At 45.8% G+C, this 23,526-nt stretch overlaps 1 pseudogene; it reads right to left on the bottom strand.

Annotated features, from left to right (window-relative positions):
- Positions 1–1,592: 1,592 nt before the first annotated feature.
- LOC113253716 (40S ribosomal protein S12-like) lies at positions 1,593–14,223 on the bottom strand (annotated as a pseudogene).
- Between the last annotated feature and the right edge of the window lie 9,303 nt (positions 14,224–23,526).

Below are 23,526 nucleotides of genomic sequence, written 5' to 3'. Positions count from 1 at the left end.
CTGTAAAACCCTAGGCAACCCACCCCTGACCCCAATAAAGGCAAAACCCCAGGCCCATGCTCTCTGCCTCTGTACCCTGATCTCACTGTATGGCTCCCAATGTGCCATGTACCCTCTAGGACTTGTCAGTCATCAACCTTGTGTTTTTTCAAAGTTTCTTGATGGTTGTTGCTAAAGTGCGTCTTGCAGTCGTAAGAACCCCATGGGCTGGTCTAGCCTCAACACTGGGGAAGTGGTGTTGCCCCCAGGCGTTTCTAGCCTGTAGCTTCACTACAGGCTGGGACCAACACAAAACAAATGGCTACTCGGAAGGTTTTGTTTGTTAACTCTGACATCTGGTTGAATGAGCTGGGGGAGGAACAGAGGGAGAGAGAATCTCAAGCAGACTCCACACCAAGCGGGGAGCACTGAGCCTGACAGAAGGGCTTGATCTCAAAACCCTGAGATCATGACCTGAGCTGAAATCAGGAGCCAGACAGTCAACCCACTGAGCCACCCAGGTGCCCTGACGAAATAGTTTTTTGAGATCAGTATTTTTTTTTTAAGACTTTTATTTATTTATTTGACAAGAAGAGAGAGAACACAAGCAGGGGGAGCAGGAGAGGGAGAAGCAGGCTCCCCGCTGAGCAGGGAGCCTGATGCGGGACTCTATGGCCTGAGCTGAAGGCAGCCTCTTCACCGACTGAGCCACCCAGGAGCCCCTGAGAGCAGAATTTGAGTTTATTCTGATCCCAGGCGGGCTCCTCCCCGCTCCCTTTCCCAGGTTTTCCAGCTGGCCTATATTTTGCCTATATATCCAATAAATATGTCATTCTCCTCCCAGTTGCCTTTCACCACAGTCTACACTGTTTTTGAGAGAACCCTCAGGCTTGAACTTCATACTGATAGCCGATGAAGTCAGTGTCTTTGGGAAGAGAGTAAGAGCTGTCTTTTTCATCCTGCTTCTTCCCTTAGGCAAAATCTCTGAGCCTTTCCTCTGAAGGCGGGAGGGGGACAGTGGCACACTTCTCTCCGAGTGACAGTCTTGCCCCAGGAACTGAGCACTCAGTAGAGAGAGGTAGTAACATCACATCTTCTGGCTTGCACTTCTGGCTTGGAACCACTGCCTGGCGAGCTGAGGCAGGGACAGAGCCCTGTGGACTCTCAGAGGCGCCACATCCAGGGTTGAGTCTCAGTCCTGTGAACAGGATCTGGGCAGAAGAAAGGAGCCCTCATTTCTCAGTCACCCTCACAGGGAGTGAGCCTCCGCAGCAGGTTGCTGGGGACAAGATGAGAAACGCTGATGTCCTGCTGTGCATAGGAAATAGCCCTCCAACTGGGAGCTGGGGGGAGCGGGAGCCCTGTGTTCTCTCTTGGCTGTACAGGTCTTGAGTGTTCATCTTGCCCGGTGGGAGTGGGGGAAGGAGGAGTGGGTCTCAGTTTAAATACCATAGACTCTTAGTGTTTGTACTGAATTTTAGTAGTTTTTGTTTTGTTTTGTTTTAGTAAATGTTTCTTTTTTCTTTTCTTTTTTTAAAATAAATGTTTTTCTAGAGATTTTAAATGATTTTGTTTTTTTTTCTTTTTCAACAAGAACCAAGTTTTTCATTTGTTCATTTCTTGCATGTGAAGTATTCCTCGATGACATCCTTGGCCTGAGACTCTTTGCCGTAGTCCTTAACTACTACGCAACTGCAACCAACCACTTTGTGGGGTTTCCCCTCTTTGTCAACTTCACAGAGACCTACCCATCCCCCTGGTTTCTTGTTGTCATCAGCCTTAATTAGATTGATTTTGGTGTTCAGCACAAAGGGCCTCCACCAAATCGACATACATAGGCTCATCACAGTTGGAGGCAAATGCACAAAGATGGGCTTGGAGCTTGTGTAAGGCTTTGGCTGCTTAGCGAATTCCACGTGCTAGGCCTTTGTGGATGAGGGTGGTCTTCAGCTCCTCTTGCAAAGCAGCAGTCTGAAGACCCATTACACCTCCAGCAGCCATGCCTTCCTCAGCCACGGCAGCGGGTTACTGGTGGAGCCGAATCTTGAGCGCACCTAAGCCTCCCCCTCCGTGCAACTGGGTGGCAGCAGCAGGGAAAAACAAAAACTGATTTTATGTTTGTTTGTTTTTAAAAAAATGTTTCACCAGTTTCACTGGTGAATGGGTCCACAGTGTCTTCATCTTGCTTGTGGAAGTCTTCCTTTCCACCGTGGTTTCTTGCATTATACCTGTACTTTCTTAGTTTCCTTTCCTTATTCTAGAAGTCCAGAATAGGTTTTTGTTATAACTTTGTTAAATTAACATTTGTTGAAGAAATGCAAGATGTGGATGTTGCTGTGGTTCAACAAAAGATGACGAGAGAAATTGAAAGAAAGGATTATTAGGGGCGCCTGGGTGGCTTGGTCATTAAGCGTCTGCCTTCGGCTCAGGGCGTGATCCCAGAGTCCTGGGATCGAGCCCCACATTGGGCTCCTCCGCTGGGAGCCTGCTTCTTCATCTCCCACTCCCCCTGCTTGTGTTCCCTCTCTCGCTGGCTATCTGTCTCTCTGTCAAATAAATAAGTAAAATCTTAAAAAAAAAAAAAAGAGAGGGTTATTACTCACAAGATCTGGAGGAAGTACACAGTATGTGTCAATGGGCCACTTGGGCACTTGGGAAGGTCAAGGTAGGGTTCAGGCAGAGAGGGACAGGACCTGGGGCATGTGCCTTTATCATTCTCTGTGGGTGGGGAGGGCTTTGGGGTTCCTGGGCTAAGGCTGGATTGGTCAATTCAAACCCAAAACAGTGTGGTCTGGAGAAGCTCCACAGGGAGTCCTTTTTTTTTTTTTAATTTTATTTATTTGTCAGAGAGAAAAAGAGAGAGAGAGCACAACCAGGGGGAGTGGCAGGCCCAGGGAGAAGCACGCTCCCTGCTGAGCAAGGAGCCGGATGTGGGACTCCATCCCAGGACCCTGGGATCATGCCCCACCCAAGCTGAAGGGAGATGCCCAACCAACTAAGCCACCCAGGCGTCCCATCCATGGGGAATCTTATCTACGGGGTACACAAGAGTAAGGCTCTGGGAGAGAGGACAGACAGTTGGTCACAAGGGCTGTTGAGGAAATCATGTCAGGAACTTATATTTGCTTGTGACTCTGCAGGCCATTACCTGGGACATGTGCTTGCTTGCGTGGGGGGTTAATGTCAGTTAAGACCCTTGGCAGGCTGCTTGGCTAAACAAAATAAATGCAATGGCAGCAATAGCATGGCTAGCTTAGCTAAACTCCCAACATATTTCTTACTGAAACGTAAGGCTGTTACAGGTTTTCTTCTCTAAATGCCCACAGTTCCTGGTCATGCTGCTTCGAAGAAGGGAGAGGTAGACCAGATGGAGTGGTGGGCAGCAAAACAAAGTTTACTGAGTGACAGCAAAGTGATAGTGCAAAGATCCCGAAGTAGGGGAGGGGACCCGAGAGGGTTGCCAATTTGACATTTAGATCTAGGGGTTTTTATGGGCTTGTTGGTGGGCTGTTTTAATCTGATTAACCTTCCCTGTGCCTGTCATCCGATCAGATTTTTGTCATCTATCTATCAGTGGAAAGGGTGGAGGGCTCCTTCCAGGGTGGTGTAAAATCCTTTTAAGGGTGGTTTCTTCTTAGGTGGGGGCCCTTCGTCTCTGCCAGCCTTTCTTCAACTATCCTTCATCAAGGCGACAGTTTTAAACCCCTTCCCTTTAAAACAGTGTGAAGTGTATTTAATAACAACTGTTAGATATAATAAAGGATTTACACAAAAACATACTTAATTTTTTTACACCACATCTGACATTTACAGAACCACACATTTTATTTTATTTTATTTTATTTTATTTTATTTTATTTTATTTTATTTTATTTTATTTTATTTTATAAGTAATGTCTAGGCCCAACATGGGGCTTAAACTCATATCCCTAAGATCAAGAGTGGCATGCTCTCCAGACTGGCCAACCAGGTACCCTAGAACCATACCTTTAAAAAAAACTATTTTGAGACTAACAGACTGAGTGGCTCAGTCTGTTAAGCTTCTGCCTTCAGCTCAGGTCATGATCCCGGAGTCCCAGATCGAGCCGCTTCTCCCTTTCGCTCTGCCTCTCCACCTCACTCATGCTCTCTCTCTCTCAAATAAATAAATAAAATCTTTAAAAAAACGAAAACTTTATTTTTAGCCAATTTTAGACTTACAGAAAAGTTGCAAACATAATTCAGAAAGTTCCCACATATTTTCCACATAGCTTCATCTCATTCTGACATCTTACATGACCAAAGTACAGTGATTAAAACCAAGAAATTAGCCTTGGTATAACACTATTATCTAATGTACAAAACGTACTAGAATTTCAGCAGTGTTTCACTGATGTCCTTTTCCTGTTTTGGGATTTCACAGAGCATTGAGTTGTTATTTCTCCTTTGTGTCTTCTAATCTATGACGGTCCTGTGGTCTTTCCTTATCTTCCATGACCTTGACATTTTACAGAGTATTGGTGGAGAATTTTGTAAGATGTCCATCGATGTGGGCTTGTTTGAGGTTTTCTTGTGATTAGAATGAGGTTATGCATTTTGGGCAAATGATTTTTTGTCCTTCTCAGCGCATTGTTATGTTGTTACACGTTAGCCTTGATCATCTGATTAAGGTGCAACCTGTGAGGTTTCTCCCACTGTAAAGTTACCATCTTCCCCTTGTCTTCGTAAATATCTTGGAGTAGATACTCTTAATATTATCTAAATATCTTGTTTCTCCTCAAAATTTTGCCTGCTAATTTTATTTTATTATTTATTTTTTAAAGATTTTATTTCTTTATTTGGCAGAGAGAGAGAGCACAAGTAGGGGGAGCGGCAGGCAGAGGGAGAGGGAGAATCAGGCTCCCCAAGGAGAGACCCCGATGCAGGGCTCGACCCCAGGACCCTGGGATTATGACCCAAACTAAAGGCAGTCGTTTAACCAACTGAGCCACCCAGGCAGCCCACCTGCTAATTTTAGGATCCACCTTTCCTGCAAGGAATTAACACAGTGTTACTTGCCTAATATTGATTTTTGTATTTCCCTCTTTCTTTCTACACACATTAGTTGGAATTCTTCTGTAAGAATTCTTTTCCTATTTATTCATTTATGTCAGTATAGATTCATATTTATCTTACTCTATGGGTTATAATAGAACACCATAATTTATTTATTTTAATGCTCAAATTGTTCTACCTTTCCCCATTTAGAGCTCCTTCAGGTTTGGTTCCTGTGTCTTTTTGACAAGTCCCTTCTTTTTTTCAACGCTGCCTTACTTTCTGGCACTGCAAAATATTCTGGATTCATCTTATCTTTTTTCTGCCCCAGCCCTTGAATCAACCACTCTCCAAGGAATCCTGGTTAACTGAAAATGGTGACTAGAAACCAATATCTGGGGGTGCCGGGGTGGCTCAGTCATTAAGTGTCTGCCTTTGGCTCAGGGCGTGATCCCAGGTTCCTGGGATCCAGCCCCGCGTCAGACTCCTTGCTCTGTTGGGAGCCTGCTTCTTCCTCTCCCACTCCCCCTGCTTGTTTTCCCTCTCTCACCAGCTGTCTCTCTCTGTCAAATAAATGTTTAAAATCTTAAAAAAAAAAAAAAAGAAACCAATATCTGGGTACTAAGTGTGCTCATTGCTACTAGGCTCCTTCTGCGGAAAAGCTAGGAAATATATACATCTCTACTAACCCATGCACACACGTATCCGTATTTTTAGAGAACTCTATCTGTATACATATGTTAAAACCATGATTTTATGCTGATACCTCTGATTCCAGTCCAATACTATGTGGCTTGTTATTTGTAACTTTTTTCCCAATAGTGAGAAACCAGGCTCTCCACTGTATACAACATTCTTACTTATTTATTCATAAAGTACACATAAAGTGGTGTTAACCCATTGTTAACCCATACTCCTTTGAAAAACACATTTATATTCTAGATTATAGCATTTATGTAGTTCTTTTTGTCTTTAACCTCTTTTAAAAATTTTTAAAAGATTTTGTGTATTTATTTATTTATTAGACAGAGAGAGAGGTACAAGCAGGGTAAGTGGCAGAGGGAGAGGGAGAAGCAGGCTCCCTGCTGAGCAAGGATCCCAATGAGGGACTAGATCGCAGGACTCTGAGATCATGACCTGAGCCCAAGGCAGATGCTTAACTAACCCAGGTGCCCCTGTCTATAACCTTTTATTATGCAGATGAGATCTGTTTTCCAAGGTTACTTAAAGTAGTTCTTTTCTTCCTCACCCCTTCGGTGAGATTTTGGTTTTTTATTTATAGTACAGGTTCACGTGTGACTGTTTGTATTATATCTTGGATTCCCACCACATCTGCATAGGTCTGAATTACTTGTTTATTTTGGGGGGGAATGTGAAACATTACTATGGTTCTCTTACAAAAAGGTATTCTCAAAGAAGTATAGCTCTGTCCTCATCTGTATTACTCCATTCCCATTCTCCTCTTCTTTTTGCCCCTTTCCAACCACCCCTTATAACCAATTTCTTAAATTTGTATTCATTCCCTCCCATTAAAAAAAATAAAATGTGAATCTGTCTGAAGTAGAGACGGTTAGCCACCTATCCCAACTTGTCTTCATCTTCCAAAGTCATACAATCTCTGATGTTAGCTTGTCATGTAACTGCCTGGATCAAATGCCCCCACCTTGCCAGTCTCCCATGCAGCTAGCTGTAGCCACAGGGCTAAATTTTTGCCGATGAGATGCAAAGAATTAAAGTCATATGGCAGTTTTTGGAAAACTGCTTTAAAAGATTGATACATATATTTTTCTCTCTCTCGCTTTTCACCTAATATTCCATCCTGCTGCCTAGAATGTAAATGTGATGGCTGGAACTCCAACAGCCGCATTAGACCATGAAGATAAGAGTTCAAGTGAGGCAGGAGCGGAAAGCTTGAAAAGCCTGTGTTCCTGATGATATCTTAGAGTCTCCATACCAATTCCAGACTGGAATTGTGTATATATGTATATATGTATGTATATATGTATATGTGTGATGATGAAAACTTATCACATGCAAGACTTACTCATTTTTTAAAGTTTATTTATTTATTTTAGAAATCTCTACACAGTGTGGGGCTCCAACTCACCACACTGAGATCCAGAGTCTTATGTTCTTCTGATTGAGCCAGGTAGGCACCCCAAAACTTATTCATTGTTAATTTGGATTTTCTATTACATGCAGCTGATATTAATCCTGATTCAGTGTCTAAATCAAACTAAGCAAATAGATCTAGATCCGATTTTATTTTTGCATGTGTTATTTAAATTTATTATTTAATTATTTACAGTGCCATGTAAATCCTATAATAGGTCAGAATGAAAGCAATAAGTTTATGTTAGAACACTCAGTATTGTGGGGGCACCTGGCTGGCTCAGTCAGAAGAGCATGCACCGCTTGATCTCGGTGTCGTGAGTTCAAGCCCCACACTGGGTGTAGAAATTACTAAAAAAATTAATAAACTTAAAAAAATGAACCCCTGGTATTATAATAGTCAGGGTTCATATATAGTTGGTGTTGACATGTACAGTTATGCTGGTTATTTATGTCTATCTCCAGTACCGAATAAGAAGTGTCCATGCCATATTAGTTGTTGAGTATTTTGGAAATCACCCCAAATAAGAATTGCATTCACTGATATACACATTTAACAAATAGTTATGGAATGTATTGTACTAGGTGTTGATGCAATATAGAATGAAAAGGAACACAGACCCTGTGCAGTTACACACCGATGAGGCTACAGACATTACTCAAAACAGTTGTGTGTGTATACATATGAATATTATGACAAATGAGAGGGAGAAGGACGAGAAAACCACTGTTCTGAGAGTAGGAGTTTTTTTTTTTTTTTTTTTTTGTAGGAGTGGGAAGCTTAAAGATTAGGGGTTCCTAGTCAGAAGATCAGGGACAGCCTGAGGAGACTGAGATCTGAAAGCTGGGTAGTAGTTAAAAAGGTAAAGGGAGGAGCAGATGCAAAGGCCCTGTGATGAGAGGGATCCTGCTGTGAGGCACGAACACACGTTCAGTGTGGCTTGAGCAGAGAGAACAAAGTACAAGATGAGGTCCATGAGGCAGGGAGAAGCTAGACTGTGCCCGGCCATACAAGCCATATTAAAGAGTCCCATAGGGATCACTGTCCTTTATCACCTGATGTCCAGTATTTCGAAAACCATTATTTTTCATGTATTTTTTGTCTTTTTGTTGTTGTTTTCTCTACCTTTTCCTTAATGATTACCTAGGATTCCATGGTATGGATGTGTCTTCATTTACGTAGCCAATCCTCTATATTAATCGTTAAGCTTATTTTCCAAGTTTTTGCTGTTTCGGTGTTGCAATCAGCCTCTTGATATATATAGCTTCCATTGTAGGACAACTGTGCAGACATATGTCAGGAGAAGGTGCTGAAAGGAGACAAACCAAATGCAGACACCCTCCGGGTGAATTAAATAGGGTTCTCTCCTATGGGCGTTTTTCCTTCCAGAACCCGCTGTCTCTCAGTGCAGTCCAGCCTCCTCCGGGAACTCCCAATTCATGAGGCAGGTCTGTATGTACATCTCAGTTGTGAACGGTTGCAAGTTCTTTTTGTGTTTAGGACTGCTGAGCCATCGCAAATGAAAAGGTGAGGTTATGCGGGCTGACTGCCTAGCTCAGTTGCTGGTGTGTGCAACTCTTTTTTTTTTAAGATTTATTTACTTGATTTATATATAGAGAGAGTGAGAGAGCACAAGCAGGGGGAGTGGCAGAGGGAGAGGGAGAAGCAGGCTCCCCGCTGAGCAGGGAGCCTGATGTGGGACTCGATCCCAGATGGTGGGATCCTGACCTGAGCTGAAGGCAGACGCTTAACCGACTGAGCCACCCAGGCACCCCAGGTGACCCTCATTTATTCAATGAGGATTGAACCTGGCATTAAATAATATACACTGGTATTCTGGGACACCACTCAAGTACACTCAGCACAAATAGTCTTCATTCATTACCCTCTCTGACCGCAGGTAAATACAGCTCCAAAACATTCCTGAGTTAAGAGCTGGGTACCCAGAATAAGGCTCAGTTCCTGGAGTGTGTGGATCATCCAACAGATTCTTCGATGAGGTGAATGGCCTATTTGGAAGGATCTAGGGTCAAACCTAGAATCATCTCTCATCATCTCTATTCTCAAGAAATGTCTCCCACAACCTTTGTCTATTTCTACAGAAACTGCTAACACATGTTAGCACCCACATGGTCCTCAGTTCTCTACATACTTCCCACATATGTGGCTTGAGGTACAGATAAATTGGACAGTGCCAATTTTAGACCTTTGACTTTGCTTACCTACCCCTAACTTGAAAACAAACTTACCATTGACCACCAGGTGGCACCCTATCCCAGACTACAGTATACTACAGTCAGGGTGAGCATTTTAAGACCTCTTTCTTTGAGAATGTCTGAGCTGAACTTCCTCTGGAGTGTCAAGTTTAAACATTGTGGATTCAGTCCAAATATGAATTTATTATTATTATTTTTTTAAGATTTTATTTATTGGACAGAGAGAGAGAGAGAGAGAGCATGAGCAGGGCGGAGGGGCAGAGGGAGGGGGAGAAGCAGACTCCCCCAGGAGCAGGGAACCCAACACGGGGCTCAATCCCAGGATCATGACCCAAGCCAAGGTAGACAACCAACTGACTGAGCCACCCAGGCGCCCCCGAATATCAATTTAAAGAACCTTATAACAAGTGACCGTATAGTGAAACTGGCTGTGGTCTCTCACTCTGTTCCTCCCCTGTTCATTCTGTATTTACTGAGTGTCTACTACGGATTAGAAAATTCTGTAGAAATGAGTCTTATGACTTCCTTCTTCTTTTTTTAAAAAATTTCTTGTGATTTACTTCTATCTGGACTACCAGACATCTCTGTCCATGCCAATCTCATGAGTTTCCTCCTTAGTTCAGCTGGCTTAGTGTCAGAACTTTTCCAACTGGGAGTAACCTTCCACCTTTGCCCTTGTAAAACAGAAGGAAGAACAACAGGACCACAAATCCCTTCCCTTAAGCAAGTACACGGAGGCCAATGCTGTGCTATTTATAGCAAGCAATGAAGAGGAAATAAATCAAGATGCCTTCTCTTTGTAGGTAACCTTGTTCTGGTTCCTTGTTACTTTTTCACTTCCTTGGATGATTATAGCCATATTTCATAAGCCTGCAAGCACCTGAACCTTGCTCAGTGGCACCAAATGCTGGCAAATCTGACCCAAGTGTCCTTCCATCTTGTCCCATGGCACTTACAATGGGCGAGGCTTGCTATCCGATTTCCTGTCATGGCTTTTTGCTTTATTTCATGTCCCTACCATTCTTGATTCAAAGCATTTTTAGCCCACAGTATCTATCAAGACCCCTTTTTGAACTATACACGAGCCACTCTGTGAAGGACTTTGCCTCTGGCAGACTGTTAGAGGATGCAGAGGATGTGAAAGTAGGGAAAGTGGCAGAAGAGATTGACAGGTTAGTTTCAGTGAGACGGAGCAGCCCCGTTAACCAGAGTGGGAATCCCCTGCTGGTTTGCATTCTGTTAACATTTCCGAGAGAAAAACAGAAACTCAGAAATCAGCAAGGTACGAAAAGATAGTTTGGGCTAACCGGCTTTTGGTTTGTGGGATTCAAAGCAGTTCTTGTTTTCTGATCACAAACGTCGGGTTTATCGGTGGAGAGTAATTTGTACACATAATGCAGAAACAACATAGGGCTCTGACTTTATTCAGTAAAGTTCAGCAAACAAAATGACAGCGGCTGAGGTTAGCCATGAGAAGTCACTAGACAAACTAGACTGTCAGGGTAAGAATAATGTTGGCAGAAGGATGGTATTAGGAAATGAAAAGCAACAGGTCAATTCAAGGAACAGTGGAAATAAAGGAACATAGTGACTGAAGGAAGATGGAGAAGTGAAGGTCAGAAGTCCAGGTCCTTCTTCCTGGAGACGCAAGTGCCTGAACTTCAGACTTGACTGCCTCTTTTGTGGCAAATATATTATAATGGCTGCTATTTTCATCTAGGCCTCCTTTTTTTATCTGTGAAATGAGGGGATTAAACAAGACAATGTAGGGAGAGATGTGACAGACGTTGAAACAGAGCAAAATGATCCCAGGTGTGTTCAATGGAAAAGCAGGTGGATATTATCTAAACATGCCCTTCTGGGCCATCCTTGTCCTTGAGCTCATTTGTAAGTCTGTGACTTGTAGATGGCCGCGAGCAATGAAAATGGCTCCTACCCACAGACATGCAGATAAATTTTGATGTGTGGAAATGCAATTGAATTCCCTTCCTCCTGGAGTTCTTCCAATTTCGTACCAATTTGTAAATTCATTTCAGCATTACTGACTGCTTACATATATGTGGATCTTTGAATTATTCTTTGAGCCAATTGTAATATCTTAGTCCTCTAACTTGTCAATGAGTTAAATAACATCTTTGACCTATTCTTATTTTATATTTGCATAAGTCATGAATTTATCCTGTTTAAAAACTATCCATCAATGACAATTGCTCAAAGGTCCAATGAGCACAAATTGTTTGGTTAAAAAAATATATTTTAGTAGAATACTGTGGTGAAAGTGATAAATTGCTTAACATAGTCCATGCTTATAATTATAACCAGGAACATGGACAAAAAAGATCAAGTGCTAAAGAGTAATGGTTTATCAAATACTCTGGGAGTCTGCTTTGAGTCACATAGAACTCATGGTTGAAGGTGCTTTCTGAACAGAAATTTTATTGGCCAGGCTTGTGTCTGAGACCATTCAGAGTGAGAAGGCTCTTCCACCATAGGAAACGTTGGCCTCAGCCATACTTCAGTAATATGCTTTTGTCATGTGCCTTTTGTGTCCTCTTTGGGCTTTTTGCAGAGAGAAGTGGCTGTGACTTTACTGCACTGGAGTGGTCTCAGCTAAGACCACATTCCAAGAAATGATGGTGGAATGGGATTTGGAGAGGGAAGCCTTGAGGAAAAGCGTACACATGGGAGAAGGAATTCTCACAGGAATCTTCAGGAATCTGGAATAAATCTTACTCCTTTCCTTTACCATGTATCTTTGAAAAGTTGATTCTAGGAGCGCCTGGGTGGCGCAGTCGCTAAGCGTCTGCCTTCGGCTCAGGGCATGATTCCAGCATTCTGGGATTGAGCCCCACATCAGGCTTCTCTGGTAGGAGCCTGCTTCTTCCTCTCCCGCTCCCCCTACTTGTGTTCCCTCTCTTGCTGGCTGCCTCTCTCTGTCAAATTAATAAATAAAATCTTAAAAAAAAAAAAAAGAAAAGAAAAGCTGATTCTATAATCTGAAAAAATAATTTTTTTGAAAAAAATAATTTTTATAGACACTGAGTATCTTAGTCTGATCCTCCTGAAATCAGACCTTACCATTAAAACTTGTGCGTAAGTCATCTATTTGGGCACGTGATCCTAGGAGACTTGAGTGAAAACAGGGACAGAGGAAAAGCCAATACCTATGCTCATGTGCATATGTTAGGGCTTGGAACTAGGCAGATGGGACCATTCTGTGCAAGGCCCCATTCCCTCCCAGCCCTGGCAATGTAGTTGAGATTTCTCTAGCTTTCCCTTCGGAAGGAGTATGTGCATTTGCGTAGGTTATGGCTTGGAATTAGGCAGATGCGGGTACCCCCGATAGCCCCTTCCATGAACCGGCCTCAAGATACATGGTCCTGTTCCGGGACCCTGGCTGCCCTAACCCATGGAGCTTGCACACACACTATGCCCTGCATCAGTCTGGCAAGGGGGCGGGGATCCCCAGACCCGTGTACCTGGCGTCAGTCGAGAATCACATGCCTCCAGAGCAGAGAAAGCCCATCCCACAAAATTCTAAGGCAGTAGCATCCTTCAACTGGTGAGAGTGCCTATTTAGATTGGCTGCCTGATGAAGTCCCATGCTTTCCAGCAATCAAGGCTCCTAGATGTTTCTCATGTGAGCCTATCCCTGCAGCCAGTCAGAACCCATCTTGGCAAGACAGTCCAAATTCTCCAGCTTTATCATAAGGGGGAATAAGTATGTACATTTGTGTATGTTAGACCTTGGAAAGAAGCAGATGCCTTGTACCCCAACAGCTCATCTCGTGATTAGCCTATGTGGACATTTGCCTGATTGCGGGTCCCTGGCTACCCTGACTTGCCATGTTCCTGAATGAGCGCTATGACTTTTGACACTCTAGGATGGGCGGCTAAGACCCCACAGGCCTGAAGAGATTGTTTGGTCCCAAAACACCTCCATAGCCCTGGGCAGAGGGATCCCACCCCTGAGATTCTTTATCAGGCAGCAGCTTAAAACTGGGGACCTATAGTTCCCAGGTGGACGAGCTGCCAGGTGGGGTTCCTGGCTCAGCCACCTTCCTTTGTGGGGGAATATGCTTCACAGGGATAGCCCCCTAGAAAGGCTATTCAGGGGATTGCAATATAGCCTGAGCTCCAGAAGCCTGAAGTGCACCTAGTACTACCAACCTCGAGGGACCAGGTTGCCCCAGATGAGCTGATGGGATATATGTTTGCACATGTGCAAGCCAAGCAAATCCAGGTCACCAGGGACCCAAACAGAACAAGTGTCTACAGAGACCAGGTTGCAAGGGCAAGCTGTTGAACAAAACATGCCTCCTTCCAAGCCCTAAGTCACACAAACGCACATAGGTATTCCTTCCACAAGTAAAGCTGGAGGAGTCCAGACTGCCTGGACAAGATGGGACTCCCTAGTAGGGGCGGGACTCTCATAAGAGGAACCACACACACTTGATGGCTGGGGGGTGAGAACTCCACCAGGCAGCTGGGCCCAAAGGACAATAACTGACACCTGCTGAGAGAGGCCAAGTTAGAAAAAGTTTCAGGGGTGGGCTCCCTCTGCCTGGGGACCTAGGCAGGGGGTGTGGGACTGGCCACAGCCCTTCAGGCCTAAAGGACCCTGTCGGAGCTAGAAGGCTGAGGCAGTGTGTATTACCCAAGGGCGGGTGACCAGGTCAAGGGCAGGGGGTGGGGACTGGAACACAACCGGGGTCTGGAGAGGATGGTGCCAGGAGAAGGCTGTTGGGGGTACACGTAACCGCCTCCCTCCAAGCCCTAACCTACACAAACTCGCACGCATATTCCTTCTGAAGGGGAAGCTGGAGGAGTGTGGACGGCCTTGCGCAGCTGGGGCCTGTCGGGCTGCTGGGCCTCCTCCAACAGGGGACACCTGGGAGCCATGATCGCTGGGAAGCCCGGGACCCCATCAGGCGGTCAGTGGAAATGGGACTGAGTGGGGGCAGTTTCAAGCTGCCACCTCAGAAAGACGTTTGGGCATGAGTTCCCTCTGCCTGGAGCCCAAGCACGTGGTTCGGGAACCAACGAGCTGCTCAGGCTCCCAGGGCCTGGCTGCGCTGAAAGGTTGGTGTGGTACTTACAGCGCATGTACCAGTCTCACAGGGCCCCGTAGTGGGAGTCTGGGAAGAGGCCTGCGTGGAGCCAGACAGGCGGTTTTGGGCGGCCAGTGGGGAAGGGCCGCTGGTGATGTTTCCTGACAGCTGTCTAATTCCAAGCCCTGACCTGTGCAAATGCGTGTGTTTGTCCTGGCTGGACTGTCTTACCAGGCGTTCCAGGTCTCCTCCAGCAAGAGATACCTGGGAACCTGGATGGCTGCGTCTGCGAGCTCATCAGGCAGCCAGTCCAAATGGGCTGCGGACTGACTATGGCCACTTGAAAACCGCACCTCCAGCAAGAGCTTCAGGGCTGACCTCCCTCCAGCCAGGAGCCAGCAGGCGTGCAGGCTGGTTGCAGCCCCTAAATCCTTGGAGGTGGGGGGTGGGCCCTGCGAGGGAGGACGGGGTGCCCACAGCCCATGCCAGAGCTGCGTAGCTCAGAGGAGACAGGCAACAGACCAGACCCCTAAATGGAGAGCTGTCAGCAATGAAGTGCTTTGCCAGCCTGGGGCTGAGGCCACTGGCAGTGGTATCCTCCAATGAGACACATCTGGGAGCTATTATGGCTGGAGGGGTCTGGGGTCTCATCCAGCAGCTAGCCCAAATGGACACTGACTTTTGCCACTTTAGCCTGTGCCTCAGAAATATCTGGATTGGGCATGCTTCGTTCATTAGCCAAAGCAAAGTGGTTCCTCCAGCGTGGCTTCAGCTTCTAGGCCTGGAGTGGTCCTGGCTGCCTCGAGGAAGGCATGCGCAACGCATAGTGTGACTGCCAAGCTATGCAGTTCAGAATTCTTGGGGCCCTAGCCATAGTGTCTGGAGAGCACGGATCCCCTGGGTAACTAGTCGGGTCTACCGGGTGTCTGCTCCTTCAAAGCCTTAACCTACACAAACACGCATCCATATGTCTTCTTCAAGGTGAAGCTGGAGGACTATGGACTGTGTTGCCCAGAAGGAGCCCGTTGGGCTTCGTGGGCATTGTTCAATAACAGACACTTGGGAGCCTCGAATAGAGGTAAGCACAGGACTCCATCAGGTAGTTGGTTGAAACAGGGGCTGAGGGCCTTCAGTTTGATGGTGTCACCTCACCAAGAGCTTTACTTGTTGCTTTGTATGCCCTCAGCTTAGGCAGGGTGTGCCGAAAGGCCCCTGCCCCTCATGCCTGGACGGCCTGGCTGCTTGAGGCATGCTGAAGCGGAGGGCCGTGCATATGTGCAAGCTGAGTAGCTGGAGGGAGGCCATTGGGGAGGCTCATGGGGGTCCCTGCTCTGCCTGCTCCCCTGCCTAGCCTAAACAAGCACACACATTTCCCCTGGAGGCAGGGCTTGAGGCAAACGGACATTTTTGCCAGGCTGGGGGTTGGGAGGTTGGCCCATGGCTGGGATGTCCTCCAGTAAGAGACACCTGTTTGCCTTGGTGGCTGGAGAAGCTGGAGATTCTATCAGGCAGCTTGTCCACTTGGTATGTGGACTGGCAGTCGCTATTTAAAATGTCAGCCTCAGAAAGGTTTTGTTTTTGTTTTTGTTTTTGTTTTTGTTTTTGTTTTTGTTTTTTGTAGGGGGTCTCCTACTTTCCTGAAGGTTATTCGGGCAGATACTCCACTGGCCTGGAGGGCTCCCCTGCCTGGCTGCACCCCACACCCTGCTGGCTAGCCAGTGTGCGTACTGTACACGTCAGTGGGTCCATGGATCTGAAGCAGGGCAGCTGTAGGAGACGCTGTGTCTGAATAGTGGCTATCGTGGGTACGTGGCATTCTCATAATTCCAAGCCACAACCCACACTAAGGAGCATATTCTCCCTGAACGCAGAGGTGTAGGGATTTGGACTGTCCTTTTGGGCAGGTGCCCTTCAGGATGGTCGGGCTCCACTCCAAAAAGAGAAACCTGGGAGGCGTGATTGCTGGAGAAGCCTGGGACCCCATCAGACAGTCTATTGGTGACTGTCTCCATTTTCACTGTGGCTCAGAAAGTTTCCTGGTGTGGGGTCCCTCCACCCTGAGGCCATTCAGGTGCCCTGATGGGCTGACGGGGTGCATATTGCACATACGTCAGCTGGGCAGGTGAGTGTGTCCAGGGTCCTGGTACAAGACCAAGTCCAAGAGTCTGGTTCATAGGATCGGGTAGGTGGGGTGCATGGTATCTGCCTGTTTCTAAGTGCTCATCTACATGGACGTGCATATTCTCCCTGAAGGCAGGGATGGAGGAATCCGGAGGCTTGCAGGGCTGATTTGTGCTTGCTGACTGGTTTCCTCCGTAAGAGACACCTGGGAGCTTTGATCGCTGCTGGAGCCCAGGACTGCGGTACACAATAAGTACACATGGGGACTGGCCGCCACCCATTTCAGTGGCTGCCTCAGAGGGAATTTCAGGGGTGGACCCCTTTCATGCTTGAGGCAATGCAGGCACTTAGGGATGGGCCCCAGTTCCATGGGCAGTTGACAGGCTGTGTCCTGCTCATCAGTGAGCCTCACAGGTCAGGGTAGCCTGGGATGGGGGCCACGTTGGGCAAGGTTGGGTCACAGTCGCAGACTCTTGGGGGTACCTGGCGTCTGCCTAAACCCACCCCTAGAATGTACACATGCACATGTTCCCCCTGACATCTGCTTGGTTTTGGGGGGCAAATAATGCTCAGACTGATTTTGTCTTTGTCAACAGTGTCTTTAACGCTGGTTCCCTGTGCGGATTTCTCCAGCCAACAGCATACAGGATCATGTTTTAAATTGACCATTACAGAAATAACACAGTTCCATGTTAGATCTATCCCATTAATCATGCTATTGTTCAGGCATAGAGAGAGGAAAGGAATAAAGTTCAAATTAATTTGAGGCATATTTTTGTAAGAGTTGGTAATTGGAGAGACAACTGAGCCAACGGAGATCTCACCTCCAACTGCCAGAGCAGGAGTAAAAGTTTAGAAATGCTAGAGCATATTTCCAGGGAAGGAGTGTGCTGGCGCTGAGGGGTGAGAGGTACTTCGCTGAGGGGCCTTTGCATGACTTTTACCACTGCCTGCGAAATTGTCTCCTTTGCTGAGGCAGGAGCTAATTGCTCCAAGATCTTTGGAAAAATACTTTAGATGAGCAAAGTGTATCCTCGCTAGTCAGAGTACTCTGGGATATTCCTCACAGCTCCCAGGATTCATGTTCTAAATGTCCCCTTGTCTGTCTAGTGGCTTCTTCCTATGTTTCCATTGATGAACCCCCATGGGGTCCCTCTGCCGCAGAGTTCTCATGGGTGAGAACAGAAGAGATGATCTCATCCTGACATGACTCCTTTCTTTCCTTCTTTTTTTCCTTTCTCTCTTTCTTTCTCTTCCTTCCTTCCTTCCTTCCTTCCTTCCTTCCTTCCTTCCTTCCTTCCTTCCTTCCTTCCTAAGATTTTATTTATTTATTTGACAGAGAGAGAGAGCACAGGCAAGGGGAGTGGCAGGCAGAGGGTGAGGGAGAAGCAGGCTCCCACTGAGCAGAGAGTCCGACGTGGGGCTCTATCCCAGGACCCTGTCACCTGAGCCGAAGGCAGGCACTCAACCGACTGAGCCACCCAGGCACCCTGACTCACTTCTTTCTTACACTGAAACAACTTTACTACTAAAAACAACTTTTTTGTCTTCGCCATAAACGAATCGATTTGAAATCATATCAAACCATAACAATCCATCCTGTGGCTTTGAGTCCCTCACACACTAATGAATGCTAGGGCCTAATGCCCTAACAAATCCAAGTTCACAAAAGTGTCAGTCCACCCTCTGATTCCACATCACTCGCAGTCTTCATCATACACAATCATATTTTGTTCGTACTTCTCCTCTGATGCACATTCTTTTACGCCATACATTAATCGCCGGTATAAGCGACCATATTCCTAATATTATCAATGTAAACATGAAAAAGGACTCTTCAACATGGGACCATATCCAATCACCAGCCAACCAAAAGTTAAGTGCCTTAAACCACCTTGTGCAACTTCCTTGACAATTACATCTGCAAGCAGAGCTCCCAGGATACAAGCTTACACAGTGCTATCAAGCACACATTCCTGTGCCAAAATATCAGAATCCAAGGTTATCATTACTTTAGGGAATGCGTGTGGTTTTTTTCTCTTTTCAATTCCTGCAAAGTTGTTTTGACGTTATTAGTCTTGTCTTTGAAATATTCTTTTACCTGTTTTCAGTTTTCTGATGTATAATTTACATTTGTTAGATTAACTTTCAAAAGTCCAATGTGAAATATTTCTTTGGTTATTTGAATAGTTCCTTTATCTTCTTTAACCCTGAATGGCATTTTTTCCTCCTATTGTAACACTCATTGCCTGTTTTAGTTTTATATGCTCTATCATGTTGAGTTTCTTGGTTTTTGCTTGACTGCAATAGGTTAGCATGAGGCTGGTGGAGGGTGTATTCTCCTGGACCAGTTTCCCATATTATGTATCCCTGGTTGAGGAAACATCAAGGCCATGGTCAGAGGTAGTTATACCACAGGTGTAGCCACAGGGGTAGCAGTAATAAAGGTATTTTGGTTCCCTTCTGCCAACATATCCTTAGGAACATGTTTTCCTTTTGTCTTGAGAGAGCCATAGGCTCTACTCTCTTTTTTGACATTGGGGAACCACAAAAGTACGGAAACTCAGTGTCAGTGCCAATAATCCAAATCCATAGTTGACCAAGGAATCATGGCCATTAGGATCTGTGGTATCCACTTCTGGCTGTCTTGTCACTTTAGATAGGTGACCAGGATTGTCCTGAGAAAATAGCTGTTCTAAGGCTATTCCACATATACAACTAATCTGAACTGCAACAGTGTCAGTCTACAGTTTGAGAAACATCTTTCTTGTCATTTTTAAGTATTTTCGTATTAGCATTTTTTCCAGCTTTATATTGAATTTCCATTGCTCTGTTACTTCTGTGTGAAAATTATTTATCGTTTGTAATATATTGCTTTTTTTTTTTTTAAGACAGGGAGAGAGAGAGGGAGAGGGAGAATCATAAGCAGGCTCCATACCCAGAAGCAGAGCCTGAAGTGGGGCTGGATCTCACGACCCTGAGATCATGACCTGAGCCGAAATCAAGTCCGGAGTTTAACTGACATTAGCCACCCAGATGCCCCAGGTTGTCTCCTTTTTAGTGATGAACTATTTCTACTTCCAGACTTTGAGGGGATACAAAAAAGGGCTTTCAATAATGACAACAAAATAAGTTATAGCAGTAGCTAGCATTGAGTACTTACTGTGTGTCAAGGAACCTGTCAAGTATTTAATATATTTTATTTAATTTCCGCACTAACCCTTTGGGGTAGGTAGTTTTACTTATCTTTAGATGTGAAGTGTGATACTTGGAGATGTTGAATAAATGGCCCAAAGTCATGCAGATAATAAATGTTGAAGTTAGAATTCAAAATTTGTCAGTCAGGTTTTATACTGCATGTTTATGTTCCCCCACAAATTCCTATGTTGGATCCCAAATCCCCAGTGTGATGGTATTTGGAGGTGGGGCCTGTGGGAAGTAATTAGATCATGATGGGATTAGTGCCCTTTTAAGAAGAGACAGGAGAGAATTTCTTCTCTCTGCTTTCTACCACGTGAGGATAGGGGAAGGCCATCTGCAAACTAGGAAGAGGGCCCTCACCTCACCAAGTACCAAATCAGCCCACACCTCCACGTTGGCCTTTCCAGCCCTCAAAACTGTGAGGAATAAATATTTGTTGTTTAAGCCACCCAGTGTGTGGTATTTTTGTCATAGAATTTGAAGTAGACTAAGACATTGGGATTCTAGGCATTCTTATCCACTGGGTAATACCTCAAGTAAAGAAAACAGACTTAAAACAGTTTGTGTGGTAAAACCCAATTTTTGTTGTTTGTTTGTTGTTGTTGTTGTTGGCAGAATCTTTTATTCGAAACAAAACAAAACCCCAAACAAAAATTTTTGCAACCACACACAGGAGGGGTATGGGTAGGGGGAGGTGTCTGTCCATCCAGCCCCAGCCCCCAGCCCATATGGTTTTGGCAGCAACAAGGGGTGTGGGCTAATGGCCCCCAAATAAAAATGGTGTGTGTGTGGGAAGGATGCGAAAGTAGTGGGGTGTGGTGGGGGGAAGGGGCAGCTGAGGTCAGTAACGGGGAACGCTGCGGGTGGGAGGCCATTGCATAACACTTCCTGTTGCTGTCACCCCTGCGGACACCTTCTTTGCCCGTCAGCAGGACGAGCGTCTTGGCAGTCATGGTAACAGTGATGTTGAAAGTGGGCGCTCCGCTGGTGCTCCTGGTGCGAAGGTCCAGAGGAAATTCCCTGTCCTGCAGCAGCGGGTCCCCCTTAACAGGACATTTCCGGCTCCCAAGTGTCAGCCCATTCACGAAAAAACTTGACGGGTCTTTGCCAACCGGGACACCAACCTCAGCTGGCGTGAAGTTGACGAAGGTTTTCTCAGGACGGCGGTCCAGGCCGAGGGCGAGTCCTTGTAGCGCACGGTGGCCGGTGGCCGCGTCCTGACACGTCGCTCCTGCCAGGAGGTGGTGGATGTGGGTGTCCCCCCCCCCCCCCCCGCCGCAGGTGGCGCCGCTGCTGGGGTCCGGTGCCGGGCTGAGCTGGGGGCCTCCGGCTGGCAGGCGGGAGAGGCGGGGAGCTCCGGGCTGTGCCCACCGCCAACCGGCCCTGCGAGCTGTGCTGCAGCCCTCCCACCGCCACCGAAATCCCGTTTTCTGTGTGTAATAAGCCGCTCAGCAAGGCAGAATTTTGCATTTTTATTCGTAGAGACACTACCAGTTAAAATTGACAACTGTTGGGCGCCAGGGTGGCTCAGCTGATTAAGCGTCTGCCTTCAGCTCAGGTCTTGATCTCAGGGGCCTGGGATGGAGCCCGCATCCGGCTCTCTGCTCAGGGGGAAGCCTGCTTCTCCCTCTCCCCCCTGCCGCTCCCCTGGCTTGTGCTCTCTCTCTCACTCACTCTCTCAAATAAATAAATAAAATCTTAAAAAAATAAGGTAAAACTGACGGTTGTGGGCCACCTGGCTGGCTCAACCGGAAGACCATGCAACTCCTGATCTCTGGGTCCTGAGTTCCAGCCCCTCTACACTGGCGATAGAGATAACTAACTAACTAACTGACTGACGGACTAACTAACTTTTGTTAGTAACCTTTGTTCTGAAAGGGGGGTTCCTTTTAATTAGGTAGGAGCAAGGCAAGCAGGGGAAGTGTGTAGCTGGGCACTTTGGGAGCCATGAATGCTGCTCCTCTTGTCAGGTTCTTTGGCAGAAAGTCAGCATTTTCTCGAAGACTAAGGAGACTTCTGGGAGATCTCCTGGGAAGAAGGAAGGAAGTTCTGGAAGGAACTTATTGAGACCCTGGCTGTTATCTTCAGGAGGGTGTGTTACTACAGCATCTTTGATGCCCTCAAGTGGCCCCGACCTGAGACTGTGGCAAGACACAAGGGAGAAATTCACCGTAAAGGAGAGGGGAGCTCGGACCTAACATTGCTGGCTGGGAGGACAGGCTTCCAGCTCCGTCTTTATAAATTTCACTCTTGTATGTCCTAGGAGAAAGAGCCCTTGGTATTTGTAACATTGGAACTGCAGGCTATCAGAGTACTTGTTTCAATAACAGCTCCATCTTGTGAGCGGTGGTGCCATAGCTGATCTTCAGTGTTTCAACAGTGACACCTTGTGGGACAGAGGTAGAAGACACTGGGGTCTGTGAGAACGAGCAGTTTTCAGTCTTTCATTATTTAGTTTTCACCTTGTTTTTTTCCCCTTCGACTTTATGGAGGTATAATTGACAAATAAAATTGCAATATATTTAAACTGTGCAATGTTGGGGCGCCTGGGTGGCTCAGCCGTTAAGCGTCTGCCTTCGGCTCAGGTCATGATCCCAGGGTCCTGGGATCAAGCCCCACACCGGGCTCCCTGCTGCACGGGAAGTCTGCTTCTCCCTCTCACACTCCCCCTGCTTGTGTTCCCTCTTTTGCTGTCTCTCTCTGTCAAATAAATAAATAAAATCTTAAAAAAAAATAAATTGCACAATGTGATATTTCAATATACTTTGTGAAAGAATTCCCACCTTCCATCACTTTTGTGTGTGTGTGAGAACACTTAAGTTCTCTTAGCAAATTTCAATGACTATAGTCACCATGCTATCATTAGATCCTCATATGTTGTTCATCTTTTTTTTTTTTTTTAAAGATTTTATTTATTTGATAGAGACAGTGAGAGAGGGAACACAAGCAGGGGGAGAGGGAGAGGGAGAAGCAGGCTTCCCATCGAGCAGGGAGCCCGAGGATCCCGGGACCCTGGGATCATGACCTGAGCTGAAGGCAGACACTTAATGACTGAGTCACCCAGGCGCCCCTGTTGTTCATCTTTTAACTGAAAGTTTGTACCCTTTACCAACCTGCCCTTATCCCCCCTCCCCAGCCTCTGGCAACTATGAGTTTGACTTTTTTGTTTTTTTGTTTTCTCCTCTGAGTCCACATATAAATGATATGATGTAGTGTTTGTCCTCCCCTGTCTGGCTGATTTCACTCTTAGCGTAATGCCCTCCATGTTCATTCATGTTGTTGCAAATGACAGGGTTACCTTCTTTTTATGGCTGAACTTATATATACATAAAATCATGTTTTCTGTCAGCAGATAGTTAGGTTGTTTCCATACCATGGCTATTGTGGATAGTGCTACAATGAATACTGGGGTACAGATATCTCTTTGAGATAATTATTTTGTTACTTTGGATATATACCCAAAAGTAGGATTGCTGGATCATATGGTAGTTCTGTTTAATTTCTTGACAAAACTTCATTCTGTTTTCCAGAGTGGCTGTACCAGTTTACATTCCCACCAAATGTTCAAGGGTTCTCTTTTCTCCACGTCCTTGCTAGCATTTAATATTTCTTGTCTTTTTTGTAATAGCTGTTCTAACAGGTGTGAGGTGATAGCTTATTGTAGTTTTGAATTGCATTTCCTTGATGATTAGTGAGCACCTTTTCACGTAACTATTGTCCATTTGTATATCTTCTTTGGAAAAATGTCTATTCAGGTCCTTTGCTATTTTTTTTTTTAATTGGGTTGTCTGTTTTGTTTGTTTTTGCTATTGAGTTGATGAGTTCCTTATAT

This window comes from Ursus arctos, unplaced genomic scaffold (genome assembly GCF_023065955.2).
Source record: "Ursus arctos isolate Adak ecotype North America unplaced genomic scaffold, UrsArc2.0 scaffold_20, whole genome shotgun sequence".
Taxonomy (NCBI): domain Eukaryota; kingdom Metazoa; phylum Chordata; class Mammalia; order Carnivora; family Ursidae; genus Ursus; species Ursus arctos.
This window is presented reverse-complemented; position numbering and strand designations above follow the sequence as displayed.